This window comes from Anopheles gambiae, chromosome 3 (genome assembly GCF_943734735.2).
Source record: "Anopheles gambiae chromosome 3, idAnoGambNW_F1_1, whole genome shotgun sequence".
Taxonomy (NCBI): domain Eukaryota; kingdom Metazoa; phylum Arthropoda; class Insecta; order Diptera; family Culicidae; genus Anopheles; species Anopheles gambiae.
This window is the reverse complement of record NC_064602.1, coordinates 65201054-65208022: the sequence shown is the minus strand read 5'-3', so window position 1 is coordinate 65208022 and position 6969 is coordinate 65201054. Positions and strand designations below refer to the sequence as shown.

General features: G+C 41.8%; 1 long non-coding RNA gene across 1 annotated transcript; it reads right to left on the bottom strand.

Moving 5' to 3' along the window:
- Positions 1 to 1453: 1453 nt before the first annotated feature.
- Positions 1454 to 3034, bottom strand: LOC133393659 (uncharacterized). The gene is made up of 3 exons (XR_009766312.1): positions 2250 to 3034; positions 1833 to 2182; positions 1454 to 1747 (listed from the first exon to the last, which is right to left on the bottom strand). It is a non-coding gene; the product is annotated as an uncharacterized LOC133393659 (long non-coding RNA).
- Between the last annotated feature and the right edge of the window lie 3935 nt (positions 3035 to 6969).

The window sequence follows — 6969 nt, the reverse complement described above, 5'->3', positions numbered from 1 at the left end:
GGTACTGAACTTGGACAAATGCAAGTTTGTACAAACAGAAGTCAACTTTTTGGGGAATCACATCAGTGCATCTGGTATCAAACCTCAAGCTAATCGCGTTCAAGCCGTTGTTGATTACAGTCGTCCGATTACGGTGAAGGATCTTCGACGATTTTTGGCATTGCTGAATGGTTACAAACGCTTCATCCGGAATGCTGTCTCATTGCAACAGCCATTGCAAGCACTCATTATCTTCTTCTTCTTCTTTGGCTCAACAACCGATGTCGGTCAAGGCCTGCCTGTACCCACTTGTGGGCTTGGCTTTCAGTGACTAATGACTAAGCACTCATTATAGGGAATCGAAAAAAAAAACGATACAAGAAAACTTCAGTGGACGATCGAAGCAGACGAAGCTTTCGTGAAATGCAAGGAAAGTTTAGCAAACGCTGCTTTATTGTCCTATCCTGACTCGTCAAAACGAATGGGACTGATGATTGATGCTTCGGATACAGCGGCAGGAGCTACTCTACAACAATATGTCGCTGACGCATGGCAACCGCTGGGGTTCTGCTCGCAGAAATTTTCCCCTTCACAGAAGAAGTATTCTGTCTTCGGTCGCGAGTTAACAGCCATGAAATTAGCGGTGCAGTATTTTCGACATCTAGTGGAAGGGAGAGAATTCACTATTTATACTGATCACCGTCCGCTCACGTATGCTCTGAATTCTAATTCAAATCACCTTCCTTATGAAGAACGATATTTGCAGTACATTTCGAGTTTCACAAAAGATATTCGGCACATTAGTGGCAAAGACAATTCTGCTGCAAACGCATTATCCAGAGTCAACACCATCTCAGCTCCTTCAACAGTGGATTTTGAATTATTATCGAAAGTGCAGCATGACGATCCAGAACTACAGAAGCTACTTGGTGATCGAACTACATCAATGAACTTGCAGTTAAGATCATCTATTTCAACTGATGAATTGCGGGGACTCTGTGGTGGATTGCTTATAGCATTATCTTAGTTGTAGTCAAGTAGCCATTGGTTACAGCAACCGTAGTTACACTGAATATCGAATAAATGTAGTTAGTCTTAGTTCACTCTTAGAACGGTGTACATCGTCTTTCAATCGCTCCCACAATCTACATGTGCATGAAATCTTTTAAATGTGCCCTGCAGTCAGTATACACGTCTAAGGTTCTGTTGCGAAATCCTTCAACCGGGCCAAATTAACTAGTAAGATGACAAATTTTAATTGTTAAAATCAGAATCGTCGTATCTGCGAATCGTCCTAACTCGAGGGAGTCGTAACTCGGGAGACGCCTGTACATAATTATTCCTTCAGGGCAAGAGGAAAGGAAGTTTTATGAGGTAAAGGAGCACAAAAATACCTACGCAGAACAATACTCTACTTTTGAAACAGTTTGGTTCTAATCAACGATGTTGTTGCGAGTCTGAACATACAAATGAATTTACAGACTTTAATTTTTATTCAAAAGGTTTCCAAAGTGATGCATGAATATTTAGCAATATACAAAATCATACTAGTAGTTACAGTACACACGATCTGCATCATACACCAGTTTGGATGCGAATGAAGCTGCGAACACTAGGAGCCGTTATTTTTGTATATACTGCGTCCCGACCATTACCACACGAAGTAACTAGGATCGCAACTCCAGTCAGTCTACCGCTGCAAACCAGGGCATTGCCATAATCACCAGGGCATAAATCCGCTGCTTTGCCGCCCTTAGCACAGAGCATGCTGGAAGAAAGAAACCAATACATAATTTCAATTGATTGGTGGTCGGATTTCGAATTACTTAAAAATGCATAGTGACCACACTTACTTTGAAGTAATTTTAACTCCAAATGTAGCCCAAACTCTAGCACAGGTAGCATCCGATGTTATGTACATGTCAGCAGAACGTAATGCAGTAGCAGTTGCTGGGAGATTGGCAATTGTTCTGCCCCATCCGAACACGGAGCATTTAGTTCCAATTGTTACTCCATCTGGTGCAAGCGGTATCGATGCAATATATCGCTTTCCTCCGAAGGCATTCGTTGGCACAGCAAGGACAGCAATATTGAAATCTGATACGCCACTATTCGGAACGTAGTTAGGATGAACAGCGATCCTGGTCACTTGAAATAACACCCCTCCGGAAGTTGCTGATGAACTGCCTCCATAGAGAGTAACCTGAAACGTTGATAGGTAGTTCGAGGAATTATTTGAGTAAGAAGATAATCTATGCCTTACAACTTACCCTTTGAACACTGTTGCGATATGGAGAAACATCATCAGCACCAGTCAACGCACAAGATAATGAGATGACAACAGCGCTGGAACGGTATCGGCCATCGAGGCGTAAAGTTAATGCAAAAGGATACCTTGCAATATCCACAGCAAACCCGTTGATGATTCGTCCAGATTGTGCTGTTTCTTCAGCTTTAGTCACATTTTTATCATTGATCTGTACTGATGCTTCTGCGGTTGCCTTTTCGTTTTTGTTTGCGGAAACTGCATTGCTGCAGAATAGCCCAAAAATGACTATACAGTTCACTTGCTTCATAGTTAGTTCTGCGCAACTGTGGTTCAAGTGGAGTGCGTTTCAGTATTTATACCCCGAATCCTATCGATGTATGCATCAAAAATTTTCATGTACATGCACGTAGCTGCATAACTAAAACAGAGTTAATAAATCTGTTCAAATAATAATGACGCAGTCTTCTAATGTATGTCAAAATGCCAATCTTTACGCTACGTGTAACACTTGTGCAATGTTACTTGTTTTTGCAAAAATACTTACACCCAACAGTGATAAGTGGTTATCCATAAACTACGTAACGCAAAAAAGACATAAGTTCTAAACCCTTTCCCGATTTTATAAAAATGAGACGCTAAAGGCTATCCTTTAGTTTTCATTTTTTAAAGCTAACGTTATTTGCACCTAGGTACGTCAAACATTGTTACGTTTAAGTAAGAAGATAATGAAGTAAGTAGGCCGCTGTCACTGCGGTGGTTGATGTCGACTGATCGATATATATTATAAATCTTGGCATTTGATCGGATCGGTTGAGTGATGAGTTCAGGGCGAAGGGAAAGATATAAAAAGGGCGAAATCATACGCAACGAGCTTCTTTTGTAGAAACCCGGTGAATAAAGTAACTAATATTTGATTCGCAATAAGGTTCATAAAAAAGCTAGAAAAACAGTGTTTTTTCAACAGATGGAATTTTTCCGAATAGATAAATATAACTAATAAAAACAGATAATTGTTTTCCATAAACATCCTTGGAAAGGATTGTATTATTTCTCGCAAAAATAAATCCTACGATGTTGCGAGTTGCTATCTGCAACCTATTCAGAATTTTCGCCATGTCGATCGTAGATATGCGTGTAGGTATGTTTTAAGTTCTACCTTCGATTTTTATAAATTCATCCTAAGTTTTCGTGAAAAAATTGTTGCGGTAGAGCTATTGTATTATTTTGATACAACAAACTAGCTATGATGTCATATCGAAATTTCTCCAAAATTTGCCTGAAATATCGCATTGAGTGTTGGTGACATTGCTTACCTCTGCGAAGCCTGTGACACGATTTCTGCTCCCTGATATGTTTGCTCATGTTTCCCAAGTACTATTTCACTGTTTGGCCGGTTGCATCAACATGCCAACCAAGCGAACGCAGCTTTGTAACGACTATTCCCATGGTCTTCATGTTCAGCTTCCTCTTGAGCCTCGAGTCGCTCAGGGTCGACGACCATTCAGTACTGGGCCTACTTTCGATGCTCTGATTCTTGTCTTTCATTGCTAAGATGTTGTAGATGCCGGTATGGACTTATGCGATGTCCTCAAAATAGTGCACGATATTAGTACAAAATACAAACTGTCACGAGTTATATTTTTGCTACGTAGCTGGATAGGCCGGGGTTTTTGAGCATGTTTTGATTGTTATTGTTTTTTTTCCAGTTGATGGTATCTAAATGGAGAACAATTTTACCATCTAAAAACATACGCGTTTCCCTACTAAATAAAAAAAAAAACATAGCTCCGGGAAATGCGTATATCATCCGGATATACGATCCATTCATCCTTGTTGTGACAACGTCGTTTGTTTACGTTGGCGGAACCACACAACTTCTCGTCATGGTACGACATTGTAGGGTTCTGCGGCAAAGGTCGACGGGGGGCTACATTGCCCTCCTTAGCTAGGAGTCGCGTGTGGACTGCGGAGCTGAACAGACGTGTTTTCTGAGCGTGCGACAAATTGAGAAACGCCGACAACTGGCCTATGATAGTGTGTGTGCGCCGCGGTGCTCCGCCGTGATGGAGAGAATGAGCGGGAGAAAAGAAAATCAACAAGAACGATCGCGTTCGAACAGCCAAAATTCCAACGAATCGAAGCGTGCAAGAATGGAAACGCAAGATGCATATGATGAAACAGTAAGTACAGAAAACGATGAATTTACTCAAGTCTGGGCCAAGGGGCGTAGACAAGCGTCAAATGTCCTAATGGATGTAAACGTAGAAGCCTCTACGTCAGCCCCCACTAAACACACCAGCAAGCCTAATGCTAAACTCCCACCAATCGTGGTCAAATCTATGCCCCTTGCCTCCCTGCGCCCGGAGTTGCAATCGAGAAAATTGTACGTATAGTACCAACTTAGCGGAATTGGCACAAAGATATTTGCCAAATCTCTAGCTGACCACCGGGCCATCATAAGCTTACTAGAAGGGAAAAAAGTGGAATTTTTCACGCACGACTTGAAAGAAGATCGTCCTTTCAAAGCAGTTATCCGCGGTCTACCGCTTATCGAAATAGAAGACATAGTAGATGAACTCAAAGTCAACTACAATCTCGAAGTAACGGAGGTGTTCCGTATAAAAAGAAAAAATGAGGAAAATCAGAGCTATCATCAACAGCTCTATCTCGCTCATTTCAAGAGAGGTTCATGTTCCATGAAAAAGCTGGAAACAGTTCGCACAATACAATCTGTGATTGTGAAATGGGAATCATATCGAGGCGGGCACAAAGGTCCCACTCAATGCCTTCGCTGTCAAAACTTTGGACACGGTACCCGAAACTGTCGCATCCAACCTCGTTGTGCGGTCTGCGCCGAATCTCATCATACTGATTCCTGCAACGCAAAAAACAATGTTGATGCCACGGTAAAATGCGCAAATTGTGGTGAAAATCATCGAGCGCGTGATGTGACTTGCCCTCAACGCACAAAATACCAGCAAATACAAATACTTGCAAATAAAAAAATACGCAGAAATCATTCATCCGCTGCTAAGAACAACCTGAGAGCCCCTCCACCACCACTCTCCTCCACTGAGCACTTCCCGCTTACCGGTATGCCGTCTTCTGCTCCCAGCAGTTCCGCATTCCCCCGAAAAAACACCAACACACAAGTGCCACCGGGCTTTCAATACAATCTTGCGCAACGATTGATAAACGCTCAGACGACGATTCCGGAGCCGATCTCCACCCAACAAGAAAACCTGTATGACGCTACTACGCTAATGCAAATTTTCAAAGAAATGAGCACAAAGGCGTTCTTGCCGTACCAAGGCTGATCAAATCACCGTCTTAGGGGAACTTATCATTACCTATGGATAAGTTAAGAGTTGTAGTATGGAACGCACAATCTGTAAAATCCAAGGCAATACCACTAGGAGACTTCCTACATCAGCATAAAATTGATATCGCTCTCATAGTAGAAACATTTCTCAAACCTGATCTGAGCTTATACATCGAAAATTATACTATCCACAGACTCGATCGACCTGCAGAAACGAGAGGAGGTGGAGTAGCGATCGCAGTACGAAAACCCATTCAACATAAGCTACTTTCACATTACAAAACCAGCATAATTGAGGCAATTGGCATACGAGTTCAAACACAAACTGGATCATTTAATCTAATATCAGCATATTGCCCTAAACAATGTACGATCGCTAATGAAATGGCTGCATCTTTCAAAAAGGATATATTATCGCTCACGAGCACAAATGCTCGGACACTAATAGGGTCAGACCTAAACGCCAGACACGTGATTTGGGGCAATGCTCGTAATAACACTAATGGGGTTCTACTCTCCGATTTGTCGCTGCTTGGAAGGTTTACCTTCGCCTACCCAGATAGTTTCACCCACATCCCAAATCGCGGTCGCCCGAGTATAATCGACTTTTTCCTTACAAACATTACTATAAGTAAACCTAAAACTATCGATGCTCTAAATTCGGACCATTTCCCAGTACTAGCTGAAATTGATTGCTGTGCAACTATAATACCACCAATAAAACGCAAAAATTTTCAGCAAGTGGACTGGCAACGTTTTGGTCAAGTGGCTGATCTTCATATACTAACCACGGATGTGCAGACAAGGACAGATGTTGATAATGCCATAAGAAATCTGGAACATGCTATTAAGACCGCTGAAAACGAATGCGTACCTACAGTTATAACTAAAACCAAATTAATAAAACTAGATCCAGAAACAAAGTACTTGATCACTAAAAGAAATGATCTGAGGCGACGTTATCAACGATCGGGCGATATCGTTCTAAAACAGCAAGCGGCGATGCTGGGCAGAATAATCTCATATAGAGTTGCTGAAATACGTAACAAGAACTTTGGTGATCATCTTGGAAAACTTGATCCACGCTCAAATGCTTTCTGGAAGATTGCTAAAGTCTGCAAGACGAAACCCAAACCAGTCCCCCCCTTTGTAGTTAATGGGCAAACGCTTATATCATCTGCTGAAAAAACCGACTCACTCGCGAAGCAATTCGCCATCGCACATCACATCGGTGAAAATATCAACAGCCGACATGAACCATTGGTCTCGTCCACAGTTCTTGATCTCGATCAGCCTATGAGATCCACCCCATTCGTAACCAGAACAACAGTCAATGAAATTAAATTTGCGTGTAAAAGCCTAATAAACATGAAAGCACCAGGTTTTGATTCCATATTTA